Source organism: Lolium rigidum, chromosome 1 (genome assembly GCF_022539505.1).
Source record: "Lolium rigidum isolate FL_2022 chromosome 1, APGP_CSIRO_Lrig_0.1, whole genome shotgun sequence".
Taxonomy (NCBI): Eukaryota; Viridiplantae; Streptophyta; class Magnoliopsida; order Poales; family Poaceae; genus Lolium; species Lolium rigidum.
Window position 1 is genome coordinate 332,269,113 of NC_061508.1, and position 17,081 is coordinate 332,286,193.

Consider the following 17,081-nt stretch of genomic DNA (forward strand, 5'->3'; position numbering starts at 1 on the left):
CCCCGTTGATTTTGTTGTCTTGGATATTGAATGCAATGCATCTTGTCCCATCATATTGGGAAGACCTTTTCTTCGAACTCGTTGGTGCTATCATTGATATGAAGGAAGGTAATATTAAATATCAATTTCCTCTCAAGAAAGGTATGGAACACTTCCCTAGAAAGAGAATGAAGTTACCTTTTGATTCTATTATTAGAACAAATTATGATGTTGACACTTCGTCTCTTGATAACACTTGATACACACTTTCGCGCCTAGCTGAAAGGCGTTAAAGAAAAGCGCTTATGGGAGACAACCCATGTTTTTACTACAGTACTTTGTTTTATTTTTGTGTCTTGGAAGTTGTTTACTACTGTAGCAACCTCTCCTTATCTTAGTTTTGTGTTTTGTTGTGCCAAGTAAAGTCTTTGATAGTAAGGTTCATACTAGATTTGGATTACTGCACGAGAAACAGATTTCTTTGCTGTCATGAATCTGGGAAAAATTCTCTGTAGGTAACTCAGAAAATTATGCCAATTTACGTGAGTGATCCTCAGATATGTACGCAACTTTCATTAAATTTGAGCATTTTCATTTGAGAAAGTGTGGTGCCTCAATAAAATTCGTCTTTACGAACTGTTCTGTTTTGACAGATTCTGCCTTTTATTTCGCATTGCCTGTTTTGCTATGTTCGATGGATATTTCGATTCCATTGACTTTCAGTAGCTTTGTGCAATGTCCAGAAGTGTTAATAATGATTATGTCACCTCTGAACATGTATATTTTGATTATGCACTAACTCTCTAATGAGTTGTTTTGAGTTTGGTGTGGAGGAAGTTTTCAAGGATCAAGAGAGGGAGATGATACAACATGATCAAGGAGAGTGAAAGCTCTAAGCTTGGGGATGCCCCGGTGGTTCACCCCTGCATATATCAAGAAGACTCAAGCGTCTAAGCTTGGGGATGCCCAAGGCATCCCCTTCTTCATCGACAACATTATCGGGTTCCTCCCTGAAACTATATTTTTATTCCATCACATCTTATGTGCTTTGCTTGGAGCGTCGGTTTGTTTTTGTTTTTGTTTTGTTTGAATAAAATGGATCCTAGCATTCTTTGTGTGGGAGAGAGACACGCTCCGCTGTTGCATATGGAAAAATATGTCCTTAGGCTTTACTCATAGTATTCATGGCGAAGTTTCTTCTTCGTTAAATTGTTATATGGTTGGAATTGGAAAATGATACATGTAGTAATTTGCTAAAATGTCTTGGATAATGTGATACTTGGCAATTGTTGTGCTCATGTTTAAGCTCTTGCATCATATACTTTGCACCTATTAATGAAGAAATACATAGAGCATGCTAAAATTTGGTTTGCATATTTGGTCTCTCTAAGGTCTAGATAATTTCTAGTATTGAGTTTGAACAACAAGGAAGACGGTGTGGAGTCTTATAATGTTTACAATATGTCTTTTATGTGAGTTTTGCTGCACCGGTTCATCCTTGTGTTTGTTTCAAATAGCCTTGCTAGCCTAAACCTTGTATCGAGAGGGAATACTTCTCATGCATCCAAATCCTTGAGCCAACCACTATGCCATTTGTGTCCATCATACCTACCTACTACATGGTATTTCTCCGCCATTCCAAAGTAAATTGCTTGAGTGCTACCTTTAAAATTTCTAATCCTCTACCTTTACAATATATAGCTCATGGGACAAATAGCCTAAAAACTATTGTGGTATTGAATATGTACTTATGCACTTTATCTCTTATTAAGTTGCTTGTTGTGCGATAACCATGTTCCTGGGGACGCCATCAACTACTCTTTGTTGAATATCATGTGAGTTGCTATGCATGTTCGTCTTGTCTGAAGTAAGGGAGATTTACCGCTAAAATGGTTAGAGCATTGCATAATGTTAGAGAAGAACATTGGGCCGCTAACTAAAGCCATGATCCATGGTGGAAGTTTCAGTTTTGGACATATATCCTCAATCTCATATGAGAAAATTAATTGTTGCTACATGCTTATGCATAAAAGAGGAGTCCATTATCTATTGTCTATGTTGTCCCGGTATGGATGTCTAAGTTGAGAATAATCAATAGCGAGAAATCCGATGCGAGCTTTCTCCTTAGACCTTTGTACAAGCGGCATAGAGGTACCCCTTTGTGACACTTGGTTAAAACATGTGCATTGCGATGATAATCCAGGTAATCCGAGCTAATTAGGACAAGGTGCGGGCACTATTAGTATACTATGCATGAGGCTTGCAGCTTGTAAGATATAATTTACATGACACATATGCTTTATTACTACCGTTGACAAAATTGTTTCTTGTTTTCAAAACCAAAGCTCTAGCACAAATATAGCAATCGATGCTTTCCTCTTTGAAGGACCATTCTTTTACTTTTATGTTGAGTCAGTTCACCTATCTCTCTCCATCTTAAGAAGCAAACACCTGTGTGAACTGTGTATTGATTCCTACATACTTGCATATTGCACTTGTTATATCACTTTACATTGACAATATCCATGAGATATACATGTTATAAGTTGAAAGCAACCGCTGAAACTTAATCTTCCTTTGTGTTGCTTCAATGCCTTTACTTTGAAATTATTGCTTTATGAGTTAACTCTTATGCAAGACTTATTGATGCTTGTCTTGAAGTACTATTCATGAAAAGTCTTTGCTATATGATTCATTTGTTTACTCATGTCATTTACATTGTTTTGATCGCTGCATTCACTACATATGCTTTACAATAGTATGATCAAGGTTATGATGGCATGTCACTCCAGAAATTATCTTTGTTATCGTTTACCTGCTCGGGACGAGCAGAAACTAAGCTTGGGGATGCCGATACGTCTCCGACGTATCGATAATTTCTTATGTTCCATGCCACATTATTGATGATATCTACATGTTTTATGCATACTTTACATCATATTTATGCATTTTCTGGAACTAACCTATTAACAAGATGCCGAAGAGCCAGTTGCTGTTTTCTCGCTGTTTTTGGTTTCAGAAATCCTAGTAAGGAAATATTCTCGGAATTGGACGAAATCAACGCCCAGGGGCCTATTTTCACACGAAGCTTCCAGAAGACCGAAGAGTCAACGAAGTGGGGCCACGAGGCAGCCAGGAGGTAGGGCGGCGCGGCCCAAGCCTTGGCCGCGCCGGCCTGTCTCCTGGGCCCCTCGTGACGCCCCCGACCTGCCCTTCCGCCTACAAATAGCCTTCGTCGCGAAACCCCCGATGCGAGAGCCACGATACGGAAAACCTTCCAGAGACGCCGCCGCCGCCAATCCCATCTCGGGGGATTCAGGAGATCGCCTCCGGCACCCTGCCGGAGAGGGGATTCATCTCCCGGAGGACTCTACACCGCCATGGTCGCCTCCGGAGTGATGAGTGAGTAGTTCACCCCTGGACTATGGGTCCATAGCAGTAGCTAGATGGTTGTCTTCTCCTCATTATGCTTCATTGTCGGATCTTGTGAGCTGCCGAACATGATCAAGATCATCTATCTGTAATGCTATATGTTGTGTTTGTTGGGATCCGATGAATAGAGAATACTATGTTATGTTGATTATCAATTTATATCTATGTGTTGTTTATGATCTTGCATGCTCTCCGTTATTAGTAGAGGCTCTGGCCAAGTTTTTGCTAGTAACTCCAAGAGGGGGTATTTATGCTCGATAGTGGGTTCATGTCTCCGTGAATCTGGGGGAGTGACGAGAAACCTCTAAGGTTATGGATGTGCTGTTGCCACTAGGGATAAAACATTGATGCTATGTCCGAGGATGTAGTTATTGATTACATTACGCGCAATACTTAATGCAATTGTCCGTTGTTAGCAACTTAATACTGGAGGGGTTCGGATGATAACCTCGAAGGTGGACTTTTTAGGCATAGATGCATGCTTGGATAGCGGTCTATGTACTTTGTCGTAATGCCCAATTAAATCTCACAATACTCATCATAATATGTATGTGCATGGTCATGCCCTCTCTATTTGTCAATTGCCCAACTGTAATTTGTTCACCCAACATGCTATTTATCTTATGGGAGAGACACCACTAGTGAACTGTGGACCCCGGTCCAATTCTTTACATCGAAATACAATCTACTCGCAATTGTTCTACTGTTCTCTGCAAACAATCATCATCCACACTATACATCTAATCCTTTGTTACAGCAAGCCGGTGAGATTGACAACCTCACTGTTTCGTTGGGGCAAAGTACTTGGTTTGTGTTGTGCAGGTTCCACGTTGGCGCCGGAATCCCTGGTGTTGCGCCGCACTACATCTCGCCGCCATCAACCTTCAACGTGCTTCTTGGCTCCTGGTGGTTCGATAAACCTTGGTTTCATACTGAGGGAAAACTTGCCGCTGTACGCATCACACCTTCCTCTTGGGGTTCCCAACGGACGCGTGCTGTACGCGTATCAAGGGGAAGGGACCCTGCGAAGGAAAGTGATAGATAGCAAGTATAATACTAAGGATCCCAATATCCTGTGTTGCCATGATGCACATCCATCTACCTTTTGAAAAGGAGTGATGGGTGCTACGAGAGGCGAGTGAGATTTGGGTATAAATGGAAAATAGGAAATGGTAGGAGTGTTAGATTTTGGGAAGATATTTGGTTTAGTAATACCAATTTAGCTACTCAGTTTTGGGACATTTATTTTATTTCTAATCAACAAACTAAAACTGTTAGTGAGATATGGGATGGAACAAATTTGAGATGTGACTTTAGGAGAAGTTTTATCGATGATATGATAGTGCAATGGCAGGAATTGATAGCTATTGCGTAGGCTCGTAGTTTTTAATACTGATGAGGACCAACTTATCTGGGCTTATGAGACAAATGGGTTCTACTCATCAAAATCTATGTATGCTTTAGTAAATTTTAGAGGAGTGACTCCAATTTATTTACCTGCTGTTTGGGATTTAAAAATCCCGTCTGGGATTCAGATTTTCCTCTGGTTTATGTCACAAAATAAAATTATGACTAGGGATAATTTGAGTAGGAGGGGTATTCCAAAACCTATGGAGTGCTCCTTTTGCAAAGAATTTGAGAGTGTTCGTCATCTCCTTTTCGACTGTATTGTTGCTAGACAGGTGTGGGGTTTGGTTGATGAAGTTTTTAAGTATAAAGTAGGGGAGTACTTAGATATAGCTAGTAGATGGCTCTGTAATAAAAGGTTCTTACAATTTAATTTCATATCTTCTACTATTTTGTGGGGGATTTGGAATTCTAGGAATAGCTTAGTGTTCAATAGACTCACTTGGTTGGATTTGAAGCAGGTGTGGAGAGTCATTCTTTCCTATCTGAGAAATTGGAAGGTTCCTTTCAAGGATCAGTTGTGGAAGGAACTGGACCTCTTCATGGAGCATCTGTCAAACAAGATCAAAGCACCACTGGAGCTGGCACCAAGCTGAAGTGTTCTTCCTTCGATTGGATTTCCTCCTGGGCTCCTGCTTCCAAACTTGCTCATGGAGGACGAGCTTCGCTGGAGTATTTGAAGGAACATCCAAATAAACATGCCTCGGTTCATGTTGTCCTGTAATCACCTCAGTTCTCCAGTGGTGTGTAATAGGCTTTAGACTCCCCATATGACTTTTGTTCTGTCATGATGTTGTGCCGTGGAGGTGGTGGTTTTTGGAATTCGGTTTGAGTTCTTTAGCTGGGTGACGTGCTTTTATTGGCGTTGGGCTACAGCGGTTCGATCCGCCCTGGAGGGTTTTATGATGAGTAGTTTAAAACTTAGTTCAGTTTTGGGTGTGTGACATTAAGCAGTGGCTTTTGGTGCGTTTTTGGGTGGAGTGTGTTTGAACATTGGTTTCATTTATGTTATGAATGGAATCGGGGAGGTTGCTGATAATCTAAAAATTACCACGCAAGGTTAATTAGTATTATCAAGTGTAAGTTGTCTATGCCAAAGCAACATGTAACGGCCCAGGATAATACCCCTATTAGATTTTATTTGTTCTTTTTCTTTTTTGCATCATCATGGCATCATGCATATCTTACCTTGCATATTTTGCGAAAAACACTAAATTATTTACAACAAAATCTATTTTCTTGTATGGTTTAATAAAACCCCCCATCTTGCCTTTTCATTTAACAGAACCTAAAACAAAACTATAAAAACAAAATAAAATTATTATTTAAAATATTTTATTTTCTCTCTGTCACCTTTCTGTTTAAATTCAAATAGAGTGTAAATTTGAAACTTATTTGAAAGCAATTTTAAAATCAGAAAAGGGTTTGTGTGTGTGTGAGAGAGAGCAGCAGCACCTGAACCAATCCAGCCCAATACTTCCCAAGTTGTCTACGACCAAAAAAATGCACTCACATGGTTAGCAGTTTTACAAGTTATTGATTGTGGTAGAGCTAATTACTACTCAATGTTAATTAGTATTATCAACCGTAAGTTGTCTACGACCAAGCAACACTTCACCAAGTTGTGAATAACAACGAACACGGCTTTTTAAATAAGATTTAACCCTACAAGGATACAAAATGGTACCCATACCCGCATGATCGACCCCTTAAGCAAGGTTTTAAATTTATCATAAAGACAAACAACTATGTGATAGCAAGATATATAACTTCAATAAGAAGGCTATCACAAATTAAAATTCCTAAGTAAAGAGTTCAGGTATAGAAATAACCGAGGTGATGCGGAAATGACGATGTATCCCGAAGTTCACACTCATGCGAATGCCACTCTCCCTTGGAGCAGTGTGGAGGCACGAGGCTCTTCAAATACCACGAAGGCCTCACCATATTCTCCCCGAGGCTCCCCACCAAAAGAGAAGCTCTCGATCTACTATGGAACCTTGAGGGTGGTCACCAAACCCGCATAAAGTTTGGGGAAATCTTCACAACCTTAATTGGAGCCTCCGAAGAAACCGCCACGAAGGCCTCACTCTTGAGGAATCTCCACAACTTAATTAGAGGCCCCAAGTACACTACAAAGATCACTAAGTCGTCTAGGGTCCAAAGACCCAAGAGGAATAAGCTCTGGGAACAAGCTCCTGAAGAGAATATCTCATGAACTTTCACCTCCACGTATCACCACAGAGAAGTCAAACCGATGTACATAATGCAATGGCAAGAACACCACTAAGATTCTCAAATCCTTCACTCTCAAATTACACCAAATCTAAAAAGCTATTTGGAAGAGAGGGATTTGATTGGTGAATATGTAGATCTAGATCCACTCTCCCTTTTCCCACAAATGGGTGCAAAAATCATGGATGGATTAGGGAGAAAGAGCAAGCTACTAACGGTCAACAATGGACGAGAGAGAAAATGCCCAAGGGGAAATAGGGGGCCTTTTTATAGCCCCCCATTAAATTTGTCCGTTACAACCATTTTACATCGGAGACTCTAGCCTGGAGGGCTGGAGACTCCAGCCCCCCATAATGGGAGCAAGGCACACTTCGAAACGGAGAAAACAAGGTTCGAGACCGGAGTCTCCGGCCACGGGAAAGACAAAAAAAAGCTGAAACTCAAACGACCATAGCTTGAGCATCTAGACTCCAATTTTGTTGATCTTGGCCTCGTTTCGTAGCGAACAATGAGATCTAGAAGACCATGCAGAGAAAAATCATAGTACAGAAAAGGAGGGTACAACTAAATTAATAAAGGTTTAACCTATCTATAAGAGACAAACCGGTAAAACCTTCAACATCGAAACTGCAACAACTTGAGTTAGAAAACCCCAATTTAGGTGAAACCAATTTTGTTGGAAAGATCATTAAAAGAGCTACCATGAAAAGATTTATAATCTTACGAACAAGTGGGATAAAATTTTCCACTAATTAGAGGTGAAACCTCGTAAATACGAAGAACCGCCAAAAAAGCCAATATCGAAAACGCAACAAGTATTTCATGCGCAATCCGTTTTAGATGAACTAGAGATTGTCATGAGAATAAGAACAAGCTATAAAACACGACATTGATAAGATCCAACTAACAACCAAGAAATATGATGTAAGGATGCAAATATTTGAGTATCTCCAAACGATATGGTTGAATTACTCGCTCGAGAGCCCTCTTAATAGTATGTCAACTAACCTATAAGCCGGTCGACCAACTGAACCACAAGACCAGTGATGAGGTTTAGCCTGGGCAATATCCATGGATATGTACTTAGGGTTTTGGGGAAAGAGGTGCGCTAGTGAACTCATCTGTTTATCAGACAAACAAACTAGTCCGATGATGTATTGACTATGAGGTAAAGTCACCGTATTGCTAGAACAAACTAGGGTTAGATCGATTGTTTTGTGATCCCTCCCCGCCGGCTCCTCCCAGCCTTTATATAAGAGGTCGGGTCTCGTAGATCTGTCCAGGTCATTTTACAATAGCCTATGTTTACATCGGCCCCTAGGTGGGCCTTCCCTTATTCATCAACACGTCTGCTTCCTAGCCTTCAGATGCTTCCAGGCTCTAATTCATCATGGGCTTCTCCCAGAATATGTACTAGGGATACCAATGCCATGGGCCTAATTAGGTATACCCATGTTAACTGGTAAGAAAGAAACCCTATCAAGAACAAATCTTAACCTTGCGCATTCCACTTAATCGAGATGATGGCGATCTTAACCACGACAAGATGGAACAACTTTCTTGATTGTGCTTTCTTGATGAAGCATTGTGGATTGCTCCCACATAATCCACTACAAGAGAGCTTCTTCTTTGACGCATCTTCACATATCCATGATCACCATATGAATGGAAAGCTTCAAGAACATGATCTCTTCGAGATGGTTCATCTTGAACATGCACACCATTTGAATGGAAAGCTTCAAGAACATGTCTTTCGTGGTAAAATTAAAAGGAAACATGATGAATCAAGTAAAGTAAATGCAAGTAACTAATTTTTTTGTGTTTTTAATATAGCAAACAAGATAGCAAATAAAGTAAAACTAGCAACTAATTTTTTTGTATTTTGATTTAGTGCAGCAAACAAAGTAGTAAATAAAACTAAGCAAGACAAAAACAAAGTAAAGAGATTGGGATGTGGAGACTCCCCTTGCAGCGTGTCTTGATGTCCCCGGCAACGGCGCCAGAAAAAGAGCTTGATGGCGTGTAACTCACACGTTCGTTGGGAACCCCAAGAGGAAGGTATGATGCGCACAACAGCAAGTTTTCCCTCAGAGAGAAACCAAGGTTTATCGAACCAGGAGGAGCCAAGAAGCACGTTGAAGGTTGATGGCGGCGGGATGTAGTGCGGCGCAACACCAGGGATTCCGGCGCCAACGTGGAACCTCGCACAACACAACCAAAGTACTTTGCCCCAACGAAACATGCTGAGGTTGTCAATCTCACCGGCTTGCTGTAACAAAGGATTAGATGTATAGTGTGGATGATGATTGTTTGCAGAAAACAGTAGAACAAGTATTGCAAGAGATTGTATTTCAAGTATAGAGAATTGGACCGGGGTCCACAGCTCACTAGAGGTGTCTCTCCCATAAGATAAACAAGCATGTTGGGTGAACAAATTACAGCTTGGGCAATTGACAAATAAAGAGGGCATGACCATGCACATACATATTATGATGAGTATTGTGAGATTTAATTGGGCATTACGACAAAGTACATAGACCGCTATCCAAGCATGCATCTATGCCTAAAAAGTCCACCTTCAGAGTTATCATCCGAACCCCCTCCAAGTATTAAGTTGCTAACAACGTGACAATTGCATTAAGTATTGCGCGTAATGTAATTAGTAACTACATCCTTGAACATAGCACCAATGTTTTATCCCTAGTGGCAACAAGCACATCCATAATCTTAGAGATTTCTGTCACTTCCCGCATTCACTGGAGACATGAACCCACTATCGAGCATAAATACTCCCTCTTGGAGTTACAAGCATCTACTTGGCCGGAGCATCTACTAGTAACGGAGAGCATGCAAGATCATAAACAACACATAGACATAACTTTGATAATCAACATAACAAGTATTCTCTATTCATCGGATCCCAACAAACGCAACATATAGAATTATAGATAGATGATCTTGATCATGTTAGGCAGCTCACAAGATCCGACAATGAAGCACAATGGGGAGAAGACAACCATCTAGCTACTGCTATGGACCCATAGTCCAGGGGTAGACTACTCACACATCACTCCGGAGGCGACCATGGCGGCGTAGAGTCCTCCGGGAGATGATTCCCCTCTCCGGCAGGGTGCCGGAGGCGATCTCCCGAATCCCCCGAGATGGGATCGGCGGCGGCGGCGTCTCGGAAGGTTTTCCGTATCGTGGCTCTCGGTACCGGGGGTTTCGCGACGGAGGCTTTAAGTAGGCGGAAGGGCAGGTCGGGAGGCGGCACGAGGGGCCCACACCACAGGGCCGCGCGGCCAAGGGCCGGGCCGCGCCGCCCTAGGGTGTCGCCACCTCGTGGCCCCACTTCGTCTCCTCTTCGGTCTTCCGGAAGCTTCGTGGCAAAATAGGACCCCGGGCGTTGATTTCGTCCAATTCCGAGAATATTTCGTTACTAGGATTTCGAAACCAAAAACAGCAGAAAACAAAGAATCGGCACTTCGGCATCTTGTTAATAGGTTAGTTCCGGAAAATGCACGAATATGACATAAAGTGTGCATAAAACATGTAGATAACATCAATAATGTGGCATGGAACATAAGAAATTATCGATACGTTGGAGACGTATCGGCATCCCCAAGCTTAGTTCTCGCTCGTCCCGAGCAGGTAAAACGATAACAAAGATAATTTCTGGAGTGACATGCCATCATAACCTTGATCATACTATTTGTAAAGCATATGTAGTGAATGCAGCGATCAAAACAATGTATATGACATGAGTAAACAAGTGAATCATATAGCAAAGACTTTTCATGAATAGCACTTCAAGACAAGCATCAATAAGTCTTGCATAAGAGTTAACTCATAAAGCAATAATTCATAGTAAAAGCATTGAAGCAACACAAAGGAAGATTAAGTTTCAGCGGTTGCTTTCAACTTGTAACATGTATATCTCATGGATATTGTCAACATAGAGTAATATAATAAGTGCAATATGCAAGTATGTAGGAATCAATGCACAGTTCACACAAGTGTTTGCTTCTTGAGGTGGAGAGAAATAGGTGAACCGACTCAACAATGAAAGTAAAAGAATGGTCCTCCATAGAGGAAAAGCATCGATTGCTATATTTGTGCTAGAGCTTTGATTTTGAAAACATGAAACAATTTTGTCAACGGTAGTAATAAAGCATATGTATCATGTAAATTATATCTTACAAGTTGCAAGCCTCATGCATAGTATACTAATAGTGCCCGCACCTTGTCCTAATTAGCTTGGACTACCGGATCATCACAATGCACATGTTTTAACCAAGTGTCACAAAGGGGTACCTCTATGCCGCTCGTACAAAGGTCTAAGGAGAAAGCTCGCATTGGATTTCTCGCTATTGATTATTCTCAACTTAGACATCCATACCGGGACAACATAGACAACGTGATAATGGACTCCTCTTTTATGCATAAGCATGTAACAACAATTAATAATTTTCTCATATGAGATTGAGGATATATGTCCAAAACTCGAAACTTCCACCATGGATCATGGCTTTAGTTAGCGGCCCAATGTTCTTCTCTAACAATATGCATGCTTAACCATAAGGTGGTAGATCGCTCTTACTTCGGACAAGACGAACATGCATAGCAACTCACATGAAATTCAACAAAGAGTAGTTGATGGCGTCCCCAAGTGAACATGGTTATCGCACAACAAGCAACTTAATAAGAGATAAAGTGCATAAGTACATATTCAATACCACAATAGTTTTTAAGCTATTTGTCCCATGAGCTATATATTGCAAAGGTGAATGATGGAATTTTAAAGGTAGCACTCAAGCAATTTACTTTGGAATGGCGGAAAATACCATGTATTAGGTAGGTATGGTGGACACAAATGGCATAGTGGTTGGCTCAAGTATTTTGGATGCATGAGAGGTATTCCCTCTCGATACAAGGTTTAGGCTAGCAAGGCTTATTTGAGACAAACACAAGGATGAACCGGTGCAGCAAAACTCACATAAAAGACATATTGTAAACATTATAAGACTCTACACCGTCTTCCTTGTTGTTCAAACTCAATACTAGAAATTATCTAGACCTTAGAGAAACCAAATATGCAAACCAAATTTTAGCATGCTCTATGTATTTCTTCATTAATGGGTGCAAAGCATATGATGCAATAGCTTAAACATGAGCACAACAATTGCCAAGTATCACATTACCCAAGACATTTATAGCAATTACTACATGTATCATTTTCCAATTCCAACCATATAACAATTTAACGAAGAAGAAACTTCGCCATGAATACTATGAGTAGAGCCTAAGGACATACTTGTCCATATGCTACAGCGGAGCGTGTCTCTCTCCCACACAATGAATGCTAGGATCCATTTTATTCAAACAAAACAAAAACAAAAACAAACCGACGCTCCAAGCAAAGCACATAAGATGTGATGGAATAAAAATATAGTTTCGAGGGAGGAACTCCGATAATGTTGTCGATGAAGAAGGGGATGCCTTGGGCATCCCCAAGCTTAGACGCTTGAGTCTTCTTAGAATATGCAGGGGTGAACCACCGGGGCATCCCCAAGCTTAGAGCTTTCACTCTCCTTGATCATGTTGTATCATCTCCCTCTCTTGATCCTTGAAAACTTCCTCCACACCAAACTTAGAACAACTCATTAGAGGGTTAGCGACAATAAAAATTAACATGTTCAGAGGTGACACAATCATTCTTAACACTTCTGGACATTGCATAAAGCTACTGGACATTAATGGATCAAAGAAATTCATCCAACATAGCAAAAGAGGCAATGCGAAATAAAAGGCAGAATCTGTCAAAAACAGAACAGTTCGTATTGACGAATTTTATCGAGGCACCAGACTTGCTCAAATGAAAATGCTCAAATTGAATGAAAGTTGCGTACATATCTGAGGATCACTCACGTAAATTGACATAATTTTCTGAGTTACCTACAGAGAAAACAGCCCAGATTTGTGACAGCAAAGAAATCTGTTTCTGCGCAGTAATCCAAATCTAGTATGAACTTTACTATCAACGACTTTACTTGGCACAACAAAACACTAAACTAAGATAAGGAGAGGTTGCTACAGTAGTAAACAACTTCCAAGACACAAAATAAAAACAAAGTACTGTAGGTAAAAACCATGGGTTGTCTCCCATAAGCGCTTTTCTTTAACGCCTTTCGCCTAGGCGCGAAAGTGTGTATCAAGTATTATCGGAGGTTGGTGCATCTTCAGCGGGGTATGGAGTTTTCTCAACCAGGCACAGTATATTAGATATATAAGTTTTAGCATCTCCCTTTTCATTAGTCTTGGGCTTGCTACTCTCATCAAACAAATTTTCGGGAACAAGCCAAGCATAGTTATTTTCTAGTGCATCATTCATAGCTAAGAGTTTACATGGTATTGGTGCTTTGATCTCCCCACCATCATCAATATTATTAGTGTATCTTATTCTATCCATGTCCATCTTTTCAAGGAGACTAACAAAATTGGTATAAGAACCAAGCATATTAAATTTAGCAAAGACCTTTCTAGCCTCCCTTGCTAGACCACCAAATTCTCTAAGAAGGGTTTCTAAAACAAAATCTTTCTTTTCCCCTTCTTCCATATCACCAAGTGTGAGAAACATGTGTTGGATTATAGGATTGAGATTAACAAATTTAGTTTCCAACATGCGAACTAAAGCAGCAGCAGCAATTTCATAAGTAGGAGCAAGGTCTACCAAGTGTCTATCCTCAAAATCGTCAATGGTACTAACATGGTTGAAAAATTCCTCTATATTATTTCTCCCAACTATAGACCCACGTCCTACCGGTATGTCTTTCGTGGTAAAATTAAAAGGAAACATGATGAATCAAGTAAAGTAAATGCAAGTAACTAATTTTTTTGTGTTTTTAATATAGCAAACAAGATAGCAAATAAAGTAAAACTAGCAACTAATTTTTTTGTATTTTGATTTAGTGCAGCAAACAAAGTAGTAAATAAAACTAAGCAAGACAAAAACAAAGTAAAGAGATTGGGATGTGGAGACTCCCCTTGCAGCGTGTCTTGATCTCCCCGGCAACGGCGCCAGAAAAAGAGCTTGATGGCGTGTAACTCACACGTTCGTTGGGAACCCCAAGAGGAAGGTATGATGCGCACAGCAGCAAGTTTTCCCTCGGAAAGAAACCAAGGTTTATCGAACCAGGAGGAGCCAAGAAGCACGTTGAAGGTTGATGGCGGCGGGATGTAGTGCGGTGCAACACCAGGGATTCCGGCGCCAACGTGGAACCCGCACAACACAACCAAAGTACTTTGCCCCAACGAAACAAGTGAGGTTGTCAATCTCACCGGCTTGCTGTAACAAAGGATTAGATGTATAGTGTGGATGATGATTGTTTGCGGAAAACAAGTATAACAAGTATTGCAAGAGATTGTATTTCAGTATAGAGAATTGAACCGGGGTCCACAAGTTCACTAGAGGTGTCTCTCCCATAAGATAAACAAGCATGTTGGGTGAACAAATTACAGTTGGGCAATTGACAAATAAAGAGGGCATGACCATGCACATACATATTATGATGAGTATTGTGAGATTTAATTGGGCATTACGACAAAGTACATAGACCGCTATCCAAACATGCATCTATGCCTAAAAAGTCCACCTTCAGAGTTATCATCCGAACCCCTCCAAGTATTAAGTTGCTAACAATAGACAATTGCATTAAGTATTGCGCGTAATGTAATCAGTAACTACATCCTTGAACATAGCACCAATGTTTTATCCCTAGTGGCAACAACGACATCCATAATCTTAGAGATTTCTGTCACTTCCCCAGATTCACGGAGGCATGAACCCACTATCGAGCATAAATACTCCCTCTTGGAGTTACAAGCATCTACTTGGCCAGAGCATCTACTAGTAACGGAGAGCATGCAAGATCATAAACAACACATAGACATAACTTTGATAAGCAACATAACAAGTATTCTCTATTCATCGGATCCCAACAAACGCAACATATAGAATTACAGATAGATGATCTTGATCATGTTAGGCAGCTCACAAGATCCGACAATGAAGCACAATGGGGAGAAGACAACCATCTAGCTACTGCTATGGACCCATAGTCCAGGGGTAGACTACTCACACATCACTCCGGAGGCGACCATGGCGGCGTAGAATCCTCCGGGAGATGATTCCCCTCTCCGGCAGGGTGCCGGAGGCGATCTCCTGAATCCCCCGAGATGGGATCGGCGACGGCGGCGTCTCTGGAAGGTTTTCCGTATCGTGGCTCTCGGTACTGGGGGTTTCGCGACGGAGGCTTTAAGTAGGCGGAAGGGCAGGTCAGGAGGCGGCACGAGGGGCCCACACTACAGGCCGGCGTGGCCAAGGGCCAGGCCGCGCCGCCCTAGGGTGTGGCCGCCTCGTGGCCCCACTTCGTCTCCTCTTCGGTCTTCTGGAAGCTTCGTGGCAAAATAGGACCCTGGGCGTTGATTTCGTCCAATTCCGAGAATATTTCGTTACTAGGATTTCTGAAACCAAAAACAGCATGAAACAAAGAATCGGCACTTCGGCATCTTGTTAATAGGTTAGTTCCAGAAAATGCACGAATATGACATAAAGTGTGCATAAAACATGTAGATAACATCAATAATGTGGCATGGAACATAAGAAATTATCGATACGTTGGAGACGTATCAGTGAGTGACGGAGTGGGGAAGAGAGGAGAGCAGCAGGTAAAGCGGGTGGGTGAGTACGATGGAGGTTCGAATGGAAGGCACAGTGTGAGCAAAGAGATGTGTGTTTAGGTGAACTTAGGTGGGCTTGATGTGTCGGTCTGGCTTGGCTGGGGCCTTACTGGGCTAGACCGGTTGGGGATGCTGCTTCCCCTTTTATTTTAAGAAAACACTTTTATTTTATTTTAGTGTGTTTTAAACCTTTTTCCAAATAACAATCAGTACATAAAATAGGTTAGAAAAGAATATTTTAAATTTTAAATAAAAGAGGTAATAGTTTAGAGACAAAATTTCATAAAGTTTGACTGACTATATTTAAAAATATATTAGTTTCCACAATAACAAATGCATATAATATGAACATTTATCTCATGATGATTCTGTTAACATTGAATTTATGTAGTAGATGTTGACATTATTTTCTATATATTTGGTCAAAGTTTTAAAGTTTAACTTTGATAAAATTAATATGCATCCTAATTTTGGATGGAGGGAGTACTTGAGAATATGGCAAGGAGTGATCACCTAACTTTTTTAGTTTACCTTGAATGTAACTAAATACACATTTCCAGTTCAGCGCCGAAACATCCCGCCTCACCGAAACCTCTCGCATCCCAATTTTGTACACTGCAAAATACGCCATGTACCCCTTATCCAGAACACCACTACACTATCTATTAGTAAGGGTGTGACCTATGTATTCTCTCATGATCAATGTATCCTTCCATTTGCTGGTAGATCATTGGAAATACTCCCGAACGATATATTTTCTCCTACGATCACATGTTTTAATGTTTTCTGGGTTAATATTTGAAAGTTAATTTTTCCATGGTTCTGCATATCAACATTAAAGTTTATCTGAGTAATAAATACTATTGAGCGATTAGTGCTACCTAACGTTTCACCAACATTAGATATACTCATATTCATGAACACTAGAATCCATATAATTGTAAGATACAATATTAGCGAAACGTTAGATCAGATATCAACAATAAGTCTATAGTACTGATTACTTCGAAACTAGTGTATTTATGAATAAAGATAAACTTTAATGCAAACGATTTGAGTCAGACACATTAATATTATGCACAACCATGGGCGAAATAAACATAAGTATATATAGTGGAGAAAACATTAATCATGATAGAAAAGATATGAAGCAATATAGATTGTTAACTTATTTATTGGCACGCTATATAAACATAAGAAAAGCATCCCCAGTAAGCTGTAGAACATAAGGACCCTGTAGCTTTTGGCAATGGCGTCTTTCAACAGAACCACATGGATACAATTCATAG